Genomic DNA, 19,433 nt, shown 5'->3' on the forward strand with positions numbered 1-19,433 from the left:
GATTTACCATTTTAATTTTTCTTCTTTATTGCTATTTTTGACGATTAAGCAATGTTATATGTCAAACACACATAGCTTACTAAGATAGGTCTTACAATAACAGGGATGCTTGACCAAATCGAGAGGCGGACTGCTGCTGACCGGGCAGTTCAGCCTCTATATAAGCAGCAGCTTCAGACTCCTCCAAGAACTGACAGGCATCACAGGTTAGTGCTTTGTGTGTGTATTTATTCTCACTTAATTTGCTTTTACTTTAAATTGCATGAATGTAATGACTCTTTGTCATCATGTTTTTTCATGTCAAGTGATCTTGAAAGGATATTATTAATCAAAAATGTTACTTTCTATTGTAAAGCAAGGAGCTAAAACTAAAACAAGCAAACTAACTCTTAATTGTTCAGTTAGAAAAGTCTGTTATTTGATATTTTTTTGAATGATCAAAATACTTTGGAATCACTGGAGAGGCTATGAAAATGGTCTCCACATTGGTGTGGGTATTTACTGTATATAACTGAGGTAATTGTAAAGGCATGGCAGCTTTATTTATATAGCACATCTCAAACATAGAGGAAATTGAAAGAGCTAGGCAAAGAAAAGCATAAGAGTGACAACAAAAAATAAGCAATAAAAACAGAATAAAATCAATTAAGAGACCAAGAAGAGATTTTAAAAATTAGATGAAATGAAATAAAATAAAACACTCAAAATGAAATTAAATACAAATGACAGTTACGGTGCAGTAATAAAAGCTCATGGAGCCATAATACTTTGCTAAAATAGGTTAAAATGCATGTAGTGTGACTGCTATTTACTGTTGTAAACACTAGACAGTGGAAAATGTTTTAATTTTGCGTCCTCTTCAATGATCATCTCAATCTTTCTTTAATAGCATCGTACGACAACAACAGATCTGAGCCACTCATTTGGGATTAACTGAGGTGAGACATATCTGCAATAACACAACCTCCATAATAGTCACATACAAACACTACCGTATATCACAATGCAATAAATTCAAAGAAAATCCCTCTTATCTTTCCAGTCCCAAATAAAGTGCAGCCATGAGTACTGATGCAGAAATGGCGGGGTATGGGCCTGCGTCCATCTACCTCCGCAAGCCAGAGAGGGAGAGGCTTGAGGCTCAGACCTCACCATTTGATGCCAAAACGGCCTTCTTTGTGAGTGAGCCTAAAGAAATGTACCTAAAGGGAAAACTCACTAAAAGAGAGGGTGGCAAAGCCACGGTTGAGACACTGCCATATGAAGGAAAGACATCAGTGGTAAGTGTAATCATGCAGACAATGAAACTCAAATGACCCAGACAACTGGTGACAGTAAGATATAAGATATGTTAAGACACTTACGGGAAAAGTAGGTGAATAAATGTTTTATTTGAGATTCTTGTGAACAGTGAAATAGGATGACATCCATCCCATAAAAGATTATATCCCAGTAAAATTGATTTTTTTTTTACTGCATTTCTTTTCAGACTCTCACTGTAAAAGAGGATGAAATCCATCCCATGAACCCTCCCAAGTACGATAAAATTGAGGACATGGCCATGATGACCCACCTCAATGAACCATGCGTGTTGTATAACCTCAAAGAGCGTTTTTCATCATGGATGATCTACGTGAGTATTTCGATCAGCCACTACTCTGAATGAAGCTCAGATTGAATTTATATATAGAGTATGTCAAATGTAAGCAATGAAGTCAAGAGGGAACTTTCTTCTCTTTACAGACCTACTCTGGCCTGTTCTGTGTCGTCGTGAACCCCTACAAGTGGCTTCCAGTGTACGATGGTCAGGTTGTTAACGCATACAGAGGCAAGAAGAGAGTGGAGGCTCCACCCCACATCTTCTCCATCTCTGATAATGCCTATCAGGCCATGCTCACTGGTAAGATATTTTAATTTCGAGAAGAAGTCACATGAATTTATTTTTACGTGACGCACAAAACAAGACACAGCAGATGCACGTCTGTATTCCGACCATATATGGTATTTTATGAGACATTAAAGTACTTGTTCATTTCAGATCGTGAGAACCAGTCTATCCTTATCACGTGAGTAACAATAATATATATCAAATATATAATATTATATTATACGTATATATATATATATATATATATAGGACATTGACATATATGACTCTCTCTCCCCTTTTCTTTCCCCCAGTGGAGAATCCGGTGCAGGAAAGACTGTCAACACCAAGCGTGTCATCCAGTACTTTGCAACAATTGCAGTGGCTGGACCTGCTAAGAAGACTGAGCAAAGTAAAATAAAGGTAAAAATGGTTGCCTATAATGACAAAATAGTCAAAGAATTGTTTATTTATGGATTCTCTACAATCTACAACCTATTTTTTAATATCTTTTTGTAGGGTTCACTGGAAGATCAAATCATTGCAGCCAACCCTCTGCTGGAGGCCTATGGTAATGCCAAGACTGTGAGGAATGACAACTCCTCTCGTTTTGTAAGTGTTAAAATGGCATAAAATAAACATAAGCTCTTTGAGCTGCATAGCAATAATCCTGCTAACTTAAATCTGATATGTTTAGGGTAAATTCATCAGAATTCACTTTGGAACCACTGGCAAACTGGCTTCAGCTGATGTTGAAACATGTAAGTCATTTTGTACATTTTGCTCAGCTTTGTTTGAGTTTATACTTGGGTATTAAAAAAAAATGTTGCCACTGTAACATATTCAGCAGCAGATATGTGGAATGGGTTAACCGCAAGCCTTAAAGGAACAGTGTGTTACATTTAGGGGGATCTATTGGCAGAAATGGAATATAATAATAATAAGCATGTTTTCTTTAGTGTATAATCACCTGAAAATAAGTTGTGTTTTCGTCACCTTAGAATGAGCCGTTTATAGCTACATAGGGAGCGGGTCCGGCCGCCATGTTTCTACAGTAGCTCAGAACGGACAAACCAACAGTGGCTCTAGATAGGGTCATTTGCGTTTTCACATTTTCGCGTTAGCCACCGTAGTTCTCCTACACGCTTGGCACACAGGAGAAATTTCCGTTGGTTGCAATCTGCAACCTCTCCGCTAGATGCCGCCAGATCCTACATACTAAATCTAGTATAAGTTGATTAGCTCTATTGGAAACTTTAAGTCCTCCCTAAAGAGCTGGCTAAGTAGCAGCATGATCTTAAATATAACTATTAGGGCTGTCAAAGTTAACACTACACTAACACGTTAACGCAAATTTGTTTTAATGCCACTAATTTCTTTAACACATTAACGCTATTCAGTCTTTCGGAGGTTGTAGCGAGTTCAGTTTTAAAGTTTTAAATATTTTTTTAAACTAAATGCAGTAGTATGTGAATGTCTCTGGACAATATTTGTCAATGTTTTGTGTTGTTAGTGGATTTACAACAATAAATATATACATACATTTGCATAAAGCAAGCATATTTGCCCACTCCCATATTGATAAGAGTATTAAATACCTGACAAATCTCCCTTTAAGGTACATTTGAACTGATAAAAAAATGTGCGATTAATTTGCGAACATACAATCTTGCGAATAATCGCGATTGAACATGTTAATCGATTGACAGCCCTAATAACTATTGAATCGGTTGAGTTGCAGAAGGATCTAAATACTCATCTTGTTTGTTTTAGTTGTTCAATGCTTTGTAAACTGTGTCTGGGTAAGGAGAATATGTGTTTTTTTAAGCTTGATTGATTTTGACTAATTTAGGTGTAAGTTGAACTGTTTGTGCACACCTACGGTTTTATGCTGTAAAGTATTGATTCATGTATTAATTATTGAATTGGCTGGATACCTTGTACTGAATATGTATTGTACTGCTGCATTATCATATCGTGTACAAAGATATGATGCCTCCTGGTGAGGCTGTGTATATATTTATTGATATGTTAAATATTTATTTTTATATATATTGTCTATATGATAATATAATAATTTCAATTAAATTCAGTAAACTGTAATCTAACCTTGATTTGTTATTCTTAGATCTGCTGGAGAAGTCCCGTGTCACCTTCCAGTTGTCTGCTGAGAGGAGCTACCATATCTTCTATCAGCTGATGACTGGCCACAAGCCTGAGCTCTTGGGTATGTTGCTACACAAATTTGAAATAGAAATTTAAATAATACCAGAAAAAACACCAAACAATACTATGTATTTCTATTGTGCCCCTGTAGAGGCTCTTCTGATCACCACCAACCCCTATGACTACCACATGATCAGTCAGGGTGAAATCACTGTCAAAAGCATCGATGATGTAGAGGAGTTCATTGCAACAGATGTAAGACAACAATTTAGTTACATAGATACTTTAACTAAGCATACTGGGGGAAATGTTCCCATTAACATTAACTTTACTTCATTTACATTGCAGGTTGCTATTGAAATCTTGGGCTTCACTTCTGAGGAGAAATTGGGCATCTATAAGCTGACTGGAGCTGTGATGCATCATGGCAACATGAAATTCAAGCAGAAGCAGCGTGAGGAGCAGGCTGAACCCGATGGCAATGAGGGTAATTGTTAAAATAATACATTCTCATCATGCAGGTTTTCTGGTGTGTATAATACTACACGTTAATGTGTATTTCGTACTTCTTCTGTTTCTCTCAATCAGAGGCTGATAAAATCGCCTACCTCCTGGGCCTGAACTCAGCCGATATGCTGAAAGCGCTGTGCTACCCAAGAGTCAAGGTCGGAAACGAAATGGTGACCAAAGGTCAGACCGTTCCACAGGTCAACAATTCTGTCAGTGCTCTGTGCAAGTCCATCTATGAGAAAATGTTCTTGTGGATGGTCATCCGCATCAATGAGATGCTGGACACAAAGCAGCCAAGACAGTTCTTCATTGGAGTGTTGGATATCGCTGGATTTGAGATCTTTGATGTGAGTAACATCAGTAACATCAGTAGTGATGATATACAGTACAAACACTGCAAGCCAAATCAACTGATTATCTACCTGTATACTGTAGTTCAACAGCTTGGAGCAACTCTGCATCAACTTCACCAATGAGAAACTGCAACAGTTCTTCAACCACCACATGTTTGTCCTGGAGCAAGAGGAGTACAAGAAAGAAGGCATTGATTGGGAGTTCATTGACTTCGGTATGGACTTGGCTGCCTGCATTGAGCTTATTGAGAAAGTAAGTAACCACTCTTGTGATTCCTTGATTCATGTGCATATATTTGCTTCAACAGTTTAATTTTTAACATTAAATGTAAACTCTTCTCAGCCAATGGGAATCTTCTCCATCCTTGAAGAGGAGTGCATGTTCCCCAAGGCCTCTGACACAACTTTCAAGAACAAGCTGCATGATCAGCATCTTGGCAAGACCAAGGGCTTTGAGAAACCAAAGCCTGGAAAGGGCAAGGCTGACGCTCACTTCGCTTTGGTTCACTATGCTGGTACAGTGGATTACAATATCAATGGCTGGCTGGACAAGAACAAGGACCCTCTGAACGACTCAGTTATTCAGCTCTACCAGAAATCTTCAAACAAACTGATGGCCTTACTGTATGTCGCCCATGGTAACGAGGGTAAGAAGCTAATCAGTACAAACTGGTAATCTGTTATTTTTTATTCAGTTACATTAATGAAATTCAATTATTTTGCAAAACAGAGGCGGCTGCTGGTGGCAAGAAGGGTGGAAAGAAGAAGGGTGGTTCCTTCCAGACTGTGTCTGCTCTTTTCAGAGTATGTATTGTTTCATATTCGATAACAATTAAAAACCTCATCTGGAAATGAAGTTGACCTATGTTGTGTTGCTGATCCACAGGAGAACTTGGGCAAGCTGATGACCAACTTGAGAAGCACGCATCCTCATTTTGTCCGTTGCCTGATTCCTAATGAATCAAAGACCCCAGGTAAGAAGTCCATAATCCACCTTTCTGCACTTTGTGTAACATGGTACCAAAAGAAATATTCTACCCAATATGTTTGCAATGTGCAGGTCTTATGGAGAACTTCTTGGTCATCCACCAGTTGAGGTGTAACGGTGTGCTGGAAGGCATCAGAATCTGCAGAAAGGGCTTCCCCAGCAGAGTCCTCTATGCTGACTTCAAGCAGAGGTGACAATAATTTTTATTTTATGCATAACAAATTCAATTGATTTTTACTTAAAGTATGGTGATGGAGAATGCCAGACCAAGAGTTGAAATATATCTAAATCAAAGCATAATTTCCTTGCAGATACAAAGTATTGAATGCCAGTGTCATCCCTGAGGGACAGTTCATTGACAACAAGAAAGCTTCAGAGAAGCTGCTGGGCTCCATTGATGTGGACCACACTCAGTACAAGTTTGGGCACACAAAGGTACATCTTTATAGACAATATTAACAGATTTAGTCGTCCTGCTGTATCCATGTTTACTGATGACTGAACTCCTTCACTTGACAACATATAGGTGTTCTTCAAAGCCGGTCTGCTGGGTACACTGGAGGAGATGAGAGATGACAAACTGGCTACGCTAGTGACCATGACTCAGGCTCTCTGCAGAGGATATATCATGAGGACGGAGTTTGTTAAGATGATGGAGAGGAGGTACAATCAAGTACTATACTAAACTGCTTTGTCTGTTTGAATAGTGCTATTATATTGTTATCCTCCCAATTTCAACAGAATCCCATTACAATAAAGTTTTTTTTAATATTATCTTTTTAGAGATGCTATCTTTACTCTCCAGTACAACGTCCGATCATTCATGAATGTGAAGAACTGGCCATGGCTGAAACTGTACTTTAAGATCAAGCCTCTCCTGAAGAGTGCTGAAACTGAGAAGGAGCTGCAACAGATGAAGGAGAACTATGATAAGATGAAATCAGACCTGGCTACCGCCCTGGCCAAGAAGAAGGAACTAGAGGAGAAGATGGTTTCCCTGCTGCAGGAAAAGAATGACCTGCAACTGCAAGTGGCTTCGGTAAGTGAAATATAAAATGTATGTGTTGTTTCTTTGGTTTTGTTATTTACTAAAAGACTTATTCAGTAATTGAGACCGAATTCATCAATCATATCCAAGGAGATATAGGGAGACCAAATGCAGTGTTTGCATTACAAGCAGTACATGCTTTACCAAAGATTTAGCCTTTCTGCAAATTCAATCTACTATATAAAGAATTAATGTTATATATCAAATAAATACTAAATAATACATTAATAATTGCATGGCTAATCTAAAATGAGGTATATGAGCTAAAACGTGTATGTTCAAACTATAGGAAGGTGACAATCTCTCCGATGCTGAGGAAAGATGTGAAGGGCTCATTAAGAGCAAGATCCAGATGGAGGCCAAACTCAAAGAGACATCTGAGAGACTGGAGGATGAAGAGGAAATGAATGCAGAGCTGACTGCCAAGAAGAGGAAGCTGGAGGATGAATGCTCTGAGCTGAAGAAAGACATTGACGACTTGGAGCTCACCTTGGCCAAAGTGGAGAAGGAGAAACATGCCACAGAAAACAAGGTTCACATAAATTGAAACATACATTGATACAAAGTGGTATACAAGGTTTGGTATACAAAAATTTATAAACTGTTCTTCCTTTTTAAGGTGAAAAACCTGACAGAGGAGATGGCATCTCAAGATGAGTCAATTGCCAAGTTAACCAAGGAGAAGAAAGCCCTCCAAGAGGCCCACCAGCAAACACTTGATGATCTCCAGGCAGAGGAAGACAAAGTCAACACTCTGACCAAGGCCAAGACAAAGCTGGAACAGCAAGTGGACGATGTAAGAAAACAACAGTTATGACTTTGTGGTTTTCCCCTATAATGACTTGGTATTCTTGGTATTGATTATCTGTATTTTAAATACCTCAAATCAACTGTCATTATCTGTCATCTGAAAGCTTGAGGGATCACTGGAGCAAGAGAAGAAGCTCCGCATGGACCTTGAGAGAGCAAGAGGAAGCTTGAGGGAGATCTGAAAACTGGCCCAGGAATCCTTAATGGATCTGGAGAATGACAAGCAGCAATCTGATGAGAAACTCAAGAAGTAAGTTTTTGTTTGTAAGTTTGTTTCAGGTTATTTATCCTCTTCTCGGCATCTCTCACATTATACTCCAAAAACAGTAAAACTATGACAGTGAAATCTTTCTTGGTCACCTCTTCTAGGAAGGACTTTGAGACCAGCCAGCTCATCAGCAAGATTGAGGATGAACAGTCTCTTGCGGCCCAGCTTCAAAAGAAGATCAAGGAACTCCAGGTAACATATTCAACATACAGTATTAAACAAATACAAATTACACTAAAGTAATGTAAATTAAATAACGTATGTTATATTCCAGTTACTAAACCCTCTATCGTCAAATCTAGGGCTCGTATTGAGGAGCTGGAGGAAGAGATTGAGGCCGAGAGGGCTGCTCGGGCTAAGGTAGAGAAGCAGAGGGCTGACCTCTCCAGGGAGCTTGAGGAGATCAGCGAGAGGCTCGAGGAAGCTGGTGGAGCACATCCGCTCAGATCGAGATGAACAAGAAGCGCGAGGCTGAGTTCCAGAAGCTGCGGTCGGGATCTTGAAGAATCGACCCTGCAGCATGAAGCTACCGCAGCAGCCCTCCGCAAGAAGCAGGCCGACAGCGTTGCAGAGCTGGGAGAGCAGATCGACAACCTCCAGCGTGTCAAGCAGAAGCTGGAGAAGGAGAAGAGCGAGTACAAGATGGAGATCGATGACCTCTCCAGCAACATGGAGTCTGTTGCCAAAGCAAAGGTGAGTGGTTTGTTTAGAAGTGAAAGTTTTAGCTTCGTATCCTTAAGTTTAAAGATACTAACATATAAACTATCTTTAGATGAATATTATAGAATACCAAGATTATTCATGCAAACAAAAGCATCTATTGAAAAGCAGTAAATTTGTGTTGCTTAAATACAAATTTAGCAAATTTATTTTTGATAGGGCAACTTGGAGAAAATGTGCAGAACTCTTGAGGACCAGTTGAGTGAACTTAAGTCCAAAAATGATGAGAATGTTCGCCAACTGAATGACATCAGTGCACAGAGGGCCAGACTGCAGACAGAGAATGGTAAGTCACTTGCACACCAATCTCTGAATCCATCAGCTATTGGTCTGACGACGGATAAGCCTCTGGGGGCAAGGGGCTATATTTCTGGGGTTCCGGTGTAGCCAGCAGTTATCAGAGTCTTCCTTTTCTGGGAGTTGCTCATTGTTTACAGTCTGATTAGCAACTTGCGAGACTGGAGTTGAAGTTGAAAGATGAACGTGTTCACAAGTAGCTTATAATTAAAAGCTAATTTTGAATCAATAAAATGCTAAATCATTGTCAGTCTTGTTTGTTGACTACAGATTCTGCATATATGTATGAATGAAGAATCTGTTTTGTAGAGATTATCTGTACACCTGTAATGAAAAGCACTCTGTAGGTGAGTTCATCATTTTCATAAACTAGTTTATAAATTGTCCTTCAGGGGAGTATTCCCGCCAGCTTGAGGAGAAGGAAGCTCTTGTTTCCCAGCTGACCAGGGGCAAGCAGGCCTTCACTCAGCAGATTGAGGAACTTAAGAGGCACGTTGAGGAGGAAGTGAAGGTATTACAATACCCATTCTCTCTGCAAAATACATCAAAACATAAATAGAATAATAATGTAACAAATATCTTCTGGAAGTAACCGAGAAACTTTTATCCCTGATATCCCAAGTTCCTATTTACAGTGGATGATATGTAGTAAATACTAAATAAGATCTCTTGTCATGTTCAACAGGCCAAGAACGCCCTGGCCCATGCTGTTCAGTCAGCCCGCCATGACTGTGATCTGCTCAGAGAGCAGTATGAGGAGGAGCAGGAGGCCAAGGCTGAGCTCCAGCGAGGAATGTCCAAGGCCAACAGCGAGGTAGCTCAGTGGAGATCCAAATATGAGACTGATGCTATCCAACGCACTGAGGAGCTGGAGGAGGCCAAGTATATAAAACCTTTCTACTATAGATAGATCCATTTTTTGCTATCTATTTGTCCAATTAAGCGCAAGCAAATCATTCTTCACTACAGGAAAAAGCTTGCCCAGCGCCTGCAGGATGCAGAGGAATCCATTGAGGCTACGAACTCAAGTGTGCCTCTCTGGAGAAGACCAAGCAGAGCTGCAGAGTGAGGTGGAGGACCTCATGATTGATGTGGAGAGAGCCAATTCTCTGGCTGCCAATCTTGACAAGAAGCAGAGGAACTTTGATAAGTACATACATGTTACAAATAAAACAAAACCAAGATTTATTCAAATGAAACACATACTTTTTACTCATTTATATAATTCCAGGTCCTGGCAGAATGGAAGCAGAAGTATGAGGGAGAGCCAGGCAGAGCTAGAAGGATCCCTGAAGGAGGCTCGTTCTCTCAGCACTGAACTGTTCAAGATGAAGAACTCTTATGAGGAGACTCTTGATCATTTGGAGACCTTGAAGAGAGAGAACAAGAACCTGCAGCGTAAGTGAACTTTCATACTTGAGGGGAACTAATATTGATTGTATACCAGCTCCTAAAGTGTCATTTGTTTTGTTTTGTATTAATTTTCCTGCAGAGGAGATCTCAGACTGACTGAACAGATTGGTGAATCTGGAAAGTGTATCCATGAGCTGGAGAAAGCCAAGAAGAGTATAGAAGTTGAGAAGTGTGAAATTCAGACAGCACTGGAGGAAGCTGAGGTAAAACATCAGGAGTTGACAGAATCACAAAAAAATGATCCAGCAGTCAGTCAGTTCTCGCGTTAGGTTAATCAAAACTTGTATCCTGGCAATGATAAAAGGTGCTGGATCTTCAAAATTAGTTTGGTTTGGCACACTGATATGAACTAAAAACACTAGCTTGCTCTTACTGAAAATAGTTAATGATTTTGTAACTTTTATATGGGTGAATGCTGATATGTTCAAATCATTCTCTGAGAAATTGAATGAAATAGGCTTTTTAGCTTCTATCACATCACATCAAATGTGGTACTATGTTTAGAGGAAATCTTGTGTATGAGTTCAATTTTTAAAATTTAATTGTTGAAATTACAACCAAGGGCGCACTGGAGCACGAGGAGTCCAAAGATTCTTCGTATTCAGCTTGAGCTCAACCAGATCAAAGGTGAGGTTGACAGGAAGATAGCAGAGAAGGATGAGGAGATGGAGCAGATCAAGAGGAACAGCCAGAGGGTGATTGACTCCATGCAGAGCACTCTGGATCTGAGGTCAGGAGCAGGAATGATGCGCTGAGAATCAAGAAGAAGATGGAGGGAGACCTGAATGAGATGGAGATTCAGCTGAGCCACGCCAACAGGCAGGCCGTTTGAGCCCAGAAACAACTGAGGAATGTCCAGGGACAGCTTCAAGGTGAGATTTCTTTGATTGTTAAATGAAAAAAAAAAAATGTTGTAAGATGAAAAAAAAAGTGATACTGTTTTTTTTCACTTCGATGTCAGGATGCCCTACTGCACCTTGATGATGCTATCAGAGGACAGGGAAGACATGAAGGAGCAGGTTTCCATGGTGGAGCGCAGAAATGGTCTGATGCTGGCTGAGATTGAGAGCTGAGAGTCCGCTCTGGAGCAGACAGAGAGAGGACGCAAAGTGGCTGAGCAGGAGTTGGCTGATGCCAGTGAGCGTGTCTCACTGCTTCACTCTCAGGTTTGTTTTCAATAATTCACAAGAAACTAGTATTTTGAATACATCATATTGAACAAGGTTTTTCTTAAACATTCAGAACACCAGTCTTATCAACACCAAGAAGAAGCTGGAGGACTGACCTTGTCCAGGTTCAGGTGAGGTGGATGATTCAGTTCAGGAAGCAAGAAATGCTGAGGAGAAAGCCAAAAGGCCATCACTGATGTGAGTTCACATCTCAAGAACTGCTTCTTGTGGTTGTATGTGCTCAATAAGTGATACGATTTCTTCAGAAAAAACTGGAATTAGAGACCATTTCATCATTTCAGGCTGCCATGATGGCCGAGGAGCTGAAGAAGGAGCCGGACACCAGTTCTCACCTGGAGAGGATGAAGAAGAACCTGGAGGTCACAGTCAAGGACTGCAGCACCGCCTGGATGAGGCTGAGAACCTCGCCATGAAGGGTGGCAAGAGCAGCTACAGAAACTGGAGTCCGGGTATGCACTATACATGTGTGGAATATAAATTCTATTTTTTTTTTGTACTAAAATATTTGTATATAATACTGATGCATTATTTATCATGTTACAGGTGCGTGAGCTGGAAGTTGAAGTTGAAAGTGAGCAGGCGGCGTGGAGCTGATGCTGTTAAAGGTGTCCGCAAATTGAGAGGAGAGTGAAGGGAGCTGACATACCAGGTAATTCCTATTTTTAAAAAACAACCTTAACTTCTCTTTAATTCTCTATTCTTCATCACTTACTGTATAATCCTGTATCTGTGTAGACTGAGGAAGACAAGAAGAATGTCGTCAGACTTCAAGACCTGGTGGACAAGCTGCAGCTCAAAGTGAAGGCTTACAAGAGACAGGCTGAGGACGCTGTAAGTCAACTACATTTATATGACCAATCATTAATTTAGAATAAATAATACCACTATTGCCTGTCTTGAAACTAAGTCGATATGATTCCAATCCCTTCACAGGAGGAGCAGGCCAACACCCACTGTCCAGGCACAGAAAGGTCCAGCATGAGCTGGAGGAAGCTCAGGAGCGCGCTGACATCGCTGAGTCCCAGGTCAACAAGCTGAGAGCCAAGAGCCGTGATGCTGGAAAGGTATCTTTGTTGTTTGCATGATCACAGTATCAATTGTGTTGACATTAGAAGTCAGTAAAAGGCTTGATTGATGTGCACGTTCACTGTCACAGCTTATATTGTCATTAAATATTTGAATTTCCGCATGAAAACTTGATTCCTGTGTTTGAAGTTTCACTATAATAATTGATTTTCCTCTCTTTTTCTTTAGTCTGATTCTGCTGAGTAAGAGTCATCCTCCAGTGAAGCCTTTCAACCGAGTTCATAAAATATGAACCCGGTGGTTAGGGGGCTCTTTAACATTTCAATAAAGATGATAATTGCCCAACACAATCATTGTCATTCCTTTCTGACGACTAATTTATATGGAGCAATTGGCCATGCTGTAATGTCTTTTGTTATCAGCAGCACTGTGAGCATCTAAGTACAATATGTCCTTCTGAGATGTTGTGAAGTAAAAGTATAAACGCTGCACAAAAGAGAAATACATGTGTTCGGGATGCACTGAGCAATTGGAAACCTTAGATTTGCAATATTGTGCAAAGAATAACACTGTAATATTATGATAAATGAAAGTCAGCCAAGTGGAGTGAAAATAGGGGTTCAGACACTCATACAGAGACTATGTGGGCATCATTTTTCTTCAATTGTTGGCAGATTTTTATATTCTGATTTTGTATAACATTTGTCCTCCGTTACAATGTGTGCAGGTGTTCCAAGGACGTTATTATTAATGCCTCCCTAATCCTCAAAATCTAGATTTATTAAAACCAAGAGAAAGAATTAATAATTGATTAATTTGAAAAATATGAAAACAAAAAAAGGAAAAAAAAGTGGCTGTTTTTTTGTTCTCAGATCAGAGCGAATCAAATTCTGCTTAGGACTCAAAACAGGCTAAGGCCTGCCCTGCATCCATGCAATGCTCTATTTGGGGTGTCACAGGCGACAAATAGATGGAGGCTGCCAAGTAATGCAAGTCTTTGCACTCTGTCTCTGGGAAGAAATTAAACTTGACTTGGAATCTTGGAGCAGAATGAAGTCTGACCACTAAAGCTTTGATGCCCCTTAATCTACTGGCCCTTTGGGCTTTCACTCAAAGGGTTCTTGGATTTCACATCGCGTCTGTATCCTCCTAAAGGGAATATATTGTGTCAGGGTACACATGCAGCAAAAGAAATCAACACCACCACAGTGGAATTCTTTCCATAGCAGAATCCCACAAAGTAAAATGTAAAAGGTACAATATACATGACTCATGGGTCCAAGTAATGGTCACCTTTTTAGTCAAATGATATTTTGATTAGATGAGCATTGATAACAAACTCCCTGTTATGAACTCACCAGTAATTCTTTACAGCTGGCACCATGGGGTGAATAACAAAGAAGAGATAAAGGCTGAGGGGTAGTTGCCCTGTTAAACAGATGTAATCGCTCCAGTCCTTCATATCTGACATATGTGACAAAGAGTCTCTCTCACTCTTTTAATGTCTCACAAACACGCACGCACACACACACACACACACACACACACATAGACTGTAGTGATCGCGTAGGCTGGAGTCGCCGTGGTTAGCGTGAGCCATCTAGCTGCTACGTTAGCACAACGGTAGCTGTTTGGCTAGAAAGACACAACAGCTAACCATAATATCTCTATACTACGTTTATGATCAAATTGACACTTGTTCTCTTACACAGACTTGTGACTGTTACGGAAAGTTGAAGTTACATCTCCTTTCTCGTACAATTTCCAAGCCCTCGGCTCCGCGACGACTTCCACTCAGAGCAGCTGTCAATCATGACGTCTCAACCCTGTTTTTATAGCAATTAAAACCAAAACTTATCAGAAAAATTAACACTTGAAACATACATCAGCATGATAAGAACTACCTAAAATGACAAAAAAACATCTTCGGTAAACATTTATGTGTGGTGTACTTTGACTTTTTAGTTTTGGCGCATGTCCCTTCCGCTATCATGGAGGTGGCGGGTTTATGACCTATACTGCAGCCAGCCACCAGGGGGCGAATATAGGTGTTTTGGCTTCACTTTTGGGGAGCTGTCATGTCGTCCATCTTTTTATAAAGTCTATGACACACCACACACACACACACACACACAGTTGCACCAGTACATATCGCATAACATAATATCAATTCTTAGATGTATAAACAGCATAATAACCTGATGCAAAGAAGCTAAAAAGAATGATGGAAAATACTTCTGTTGCACACTCATGCATCACATGATCACTCAAGTTAGCATGTAGTCCTAAAAGCCAAACTCAAAAGCAATCAACATACAACAACTTCCTGAAATGGGTTCCTGTTTTATATGTTTTCCCATTTTCACTCAAAAATGACACAACGAACATAACATATCCCTCAATATTTGCCAGGGGACTTGTATCATGCTTATTTAACAGATGTCATCTTCTTAGTTTAACATATAGCAACTGGATGAAGTTCATTTTGACTTGTGAGTAAGTAAGTATTTTGGGCTTGATCTCAACCGAGTTGCCAACTGTTTTTCATGTCCATTTAGGGAGTATATAACAGCCGATTAAACTTTTTATGGATAATACCTCATCTTTAATCACTCTACTTATAAAATTAACTTGCAATACCATACACAGTACATAGCTTAAATGTTGGTAATATGTGCGGAGTCATTTTTCTTTTTCTTGCTTTTTTTCCAGCCTGACAGCGCTGAATAGAAACAACATCCTTCTGGAGCCTTTCCGACAGAATTCATAAAATATTAACTAGCTGTTGACTTTGTCTTCTTGTGAAAGGGGCAAAACCTTTGGCCCTACTTTAGTAGGGGTCCAAAACTGAGCAGGGGGTATGTGAGCCATGCTCACTTTGCCTTGTTACAACAGTCAGCCCTTGTGCGTGGGTTAATCTAAATCCCTAACACATTGCACCTTCAGGTGACATTTTTATTATAAATGCATGCTTGTGCTAGAAAGACAAGAATCAGCTTACATTATGCAATTACTGCCAAAAAAATCTAAAATGTTAATGTGATCCTGCTCCAGTAATCTTTGTGATCTTTGCATTGCACAGTGAAAATACCATTGCGCAGTCTGAAGCTGATTTAGGACAATAGACAATCTTTGGCACTTTAACAGTGATGGCCTTCCACTTCTCTTCTTTAATAATACGTTTAGCAATGCCATACTACATCTCCTTTGAACCAAAGCAATATCAGAGCTGTTAGCAAGCATGAACTGTACAGAAAGACTTACAGACTCCCTTATCAATGAAAACAATTGGAAACACCATTTTGCTGTTTATCACAGCAAGAAAACAAAGCCAAACATGTGTGCGTACACGCACAAATGCTTCTTCAAAACCCTTACTGTACAAGTGATACTTTCTAGGTTCATTGGCTATACACACCATTGTATCTGCCCAGCATGCAGGACATGTAGTTGTGGTTTTAAACAGTCACTCACACGATACTAATGAATCAGCCAACTACACAACACCCTCTGTACTCTCTCTGTCTCGGCCATCGGGTTATGTTTAATGACACACGAGGACAGACTTGCAGATGCCTTTCATTTTTGATCTGTTGTCCAAACTTGAAAGTGTAACAGATCATCAAATAATACACAGGCCCCTCACAAAATCTGATATCCCCCTCACGCACAGCTTCTACCCATAATTAAGTACCGGTATGTTAAACGGTAAAAAGATTTAGAAGTTTTTAGAAGTTCTATTTTAATAAAAGCCAACCAGTAAACAAATTCAAGGCCAGTAATTGAAATCCTTAAAAGAACATTATATTTTATTTTGTACATTGTACGGTATATAAGTTAACTACAATTTAGATTCAAATCTAAAATTTCTAATAATTACAAAAATCTTAATGTTGGAAAACATTATACAGTTACGGAGAAACATGCTTCATAAATATAAGTTAATGGGAGGCCCACTTTCATACACTGATACTGTGTTTTCACTAAAAATCAAATGATTTTTACTTGTGCACAACTAGCTAATAGAAGTTAAATACCTTTCCTGATTTATCATGCTTTTTCAGTTTTTTTAACACTTGGACCGTTTCAGCTTCAGCCACCCTGAGTCCCCACAATATTTAATATTTTTAAATAATATACATATATTATGCCTAGCCATCAAAACTACAGTGGTTCAGGAAAAATGTGAAAATATTTTGAATCTCATTTAAACTGGTTTGACAGCTGCACCTTGATCCATTATATACATTCACCATTTTACATAATTGTAAACATTGCAACTGGTATACATGGTATAAATTGTTAACAAACACAACAAATCAAACCTTGATTGTAAAAAGGTCTTGGGACCGGACTGGGCCATGTTCAAACCTCCATTGTGGAAGCAGCTGCTAGGAGTTGTGGTCGGACGGTTCATCGGTGCCTGTCGTTGGCGGCAACCTAAGAATCTCTGGTGGACACCAGCAGAAGAAGGAGGCCTTTCGGGCTTAGTAGGCCCAGGGGTCTCCGGAAACAGCAGACAGGTACTGGTTTGGACAGAAGGGCTGCAGTTAACCAGGGTGTGGGAAGACTTTGGGGGAGACGATGGCGAGGGACTTTTGCTTGGCCTCAAGGAGTTCTGGCAAACCGTTAGACGACTCAGGAAAAGGGAAAGCAGGGCTTGGCTCAGCTGTGCCCCTACTATAAAACCAGGGCTAAACACAAGTAGAGGCAGGTCTGTAATTTTCCTGTTTTGGTTGTGCTCCTTCTTAATGCTGTGTATCAGCTCAGCACATTTCTGGTAATTCTATCCGACCCTAAGGCAACTACAATGAACATACAGAACATATTTGTACTTAATAATAAATCCCTGGCAATGGCCTTACGTTACCTACTTATACTTTTATATTGAATACATTTGAGAATATATAGATTATTTAAGAAAAATAAATCTCTTTAAACTTGGGATATGGTGTTAATAACATCTACATCTGTGCTATATAAATATAATCCTTCTCTCTATGCCAAATACGAGTCGCTGCTCCTCCCTTAGCTGGATTTATTTTGACTATGGTAATACCTTGTGATCTGCTTGTAAGATGGCAAATAATAAGCACAGAGTGTGCAAACTTGGAGATGAAAGTTAATCTTAATGATGATCCCAGACTTTGTCTTCATTAATCATGTGTTGGTCATTAAGTATAAACTCTTTCACTCAAAAAACTGTATCTTTTTTATTCTCACAGGAAAATATTTCAATATATATATATATATATATATATATATACATATTCTGGTGATAAATTATCTGAGTTGGCAATCCTTTTGGTTCCCAGGAGACATATAACACTTGTCCAGCGTTAATGGAGACCATGGCCTGGATTTTATCTAAGATTAGTATGTCCAGTAACTATACACCAGTGACATTTCAAGGCTTCTCCAATTTAAAACTCCTCACTGGCTGTGGATATAAAAATAATAGGACACAGGTGCCTGCCATAAACTTCTTATTTATTTACTATTTTATTTAGTAGAATAAATAATTTTATAATACTTTTTTTCAATTTACCATTGGGTATACTGTGGATATTACTGGCAGTATTTATAAGCACAATCAAGTTCCAAAATACATATACATATATATTAATTTTCAAGATTGTGTTAGAGGTATTCATGTTGTGTCAGAAAAGAGGAATTTGAGTTAAGCCTACAGTATATATCAACAATGTGGACATAAATGTAAAGTAACAAACACAATATTTACATCTTTAGAGTATTTGACACTGTACTTGGTGTAATTTGATACACATCACAACACTATTCAATTAAATCCCTTAATATTTTGATGTGGTTATATTGTATTTTAAATTTAATACAATAAAGAACTAGAAATATATATTTATATCTTTATTAAATGTTTGTAAAATGTTATATATGTATGAAATGAAACATGCCTACTAATCTATACGCGCTGAACATATCACTATCAAGCACCAATACAAGGTCAAGCATTCCTGACCAAATTGAGTGGAACACTTTAGCTGAGGAGGCAGACTCGTTGTGTATAAAAACAGCAGCTCTGGACGTCTGCTCCAACTGATCTGAGACGGGTGAGTGCAGTCAACTGTTCCTATAGCATGATATTATTACATTATACATGGATAAGATATACATTAAAATTGTGTCTTATCTTGTATCACTGTTAATCAATAAAATGCTGCTTCGATGTTTCACTTTTCAATTACTTTGCTTATATTAGACCATTTTTATATGAGGTTTTGTATGTTGAATTTATTGTTGTAATGAAAAACTTACATTGATCTACCTAAAACTTGTGTAGGATAACAGGGAATCTCTGTTTACATCAGTTGCATCAATTGCTCATATTTTCAGTCTCCTTTAAAGTGCCAACAATTTACTCTTGCAGGGCTCCCTTGAGGACCAAATTGTTGCAGCAAACCCTCTGCTGGAGGTCTATGGTAATGCCAAGACTGTGAGGAATGACAACTCCTCTCATTTTGCAAGTGGGCGCCACAAAGCTGGGCAGATCAGTCAAAAAAAAGTGTGTATATGTATATTTATAGAAAATGAATAAATGCATGAATACAATTTCAAATCAATTTTAATTTCTTTATAATAAAAAAGACATGAAAATCTTTTTCTATTTTTACAATATGGGACCTTAAAGGAAAACATTCTTTAGTGTGAATACAATATCACAACAACAGGATATTTTTTTATTTGTTTTTACTCATTTTTTTTTTTTTTTTCCAAATATTTTATCGATTAATTATTTAA

The 19,433-nt window shown here is 38.9% G+C and overlaps 1 pseudogene; it reads left to right on the top strand.

The window, feature by feature from the left end:
- The first annotated feature begins 802 nt into the window (after positions 1-802).
- LOC119501854 lies at positions 803-13,006 on the top strand (annotated as a pseudogene).
- The last annotated feature ends 6,427 nt before the right edge of the window (positions 13,007-19,433 follow it).

Source organism: Sebastes umbrosus, chromosome 14 (assembly GCF_015220745.1).
Source record: "Sebastes umbrosus isolate fSebUmb1 chromosome 14, fSebUmb1.pri, whole genome shotgun sequence".
Lineage (NCBI taxonomy): Eukaryota > Metazoa > Chordata > Actinopteri > Perciformes > Sebastidae > Sebastes > Sebastes umbrosus.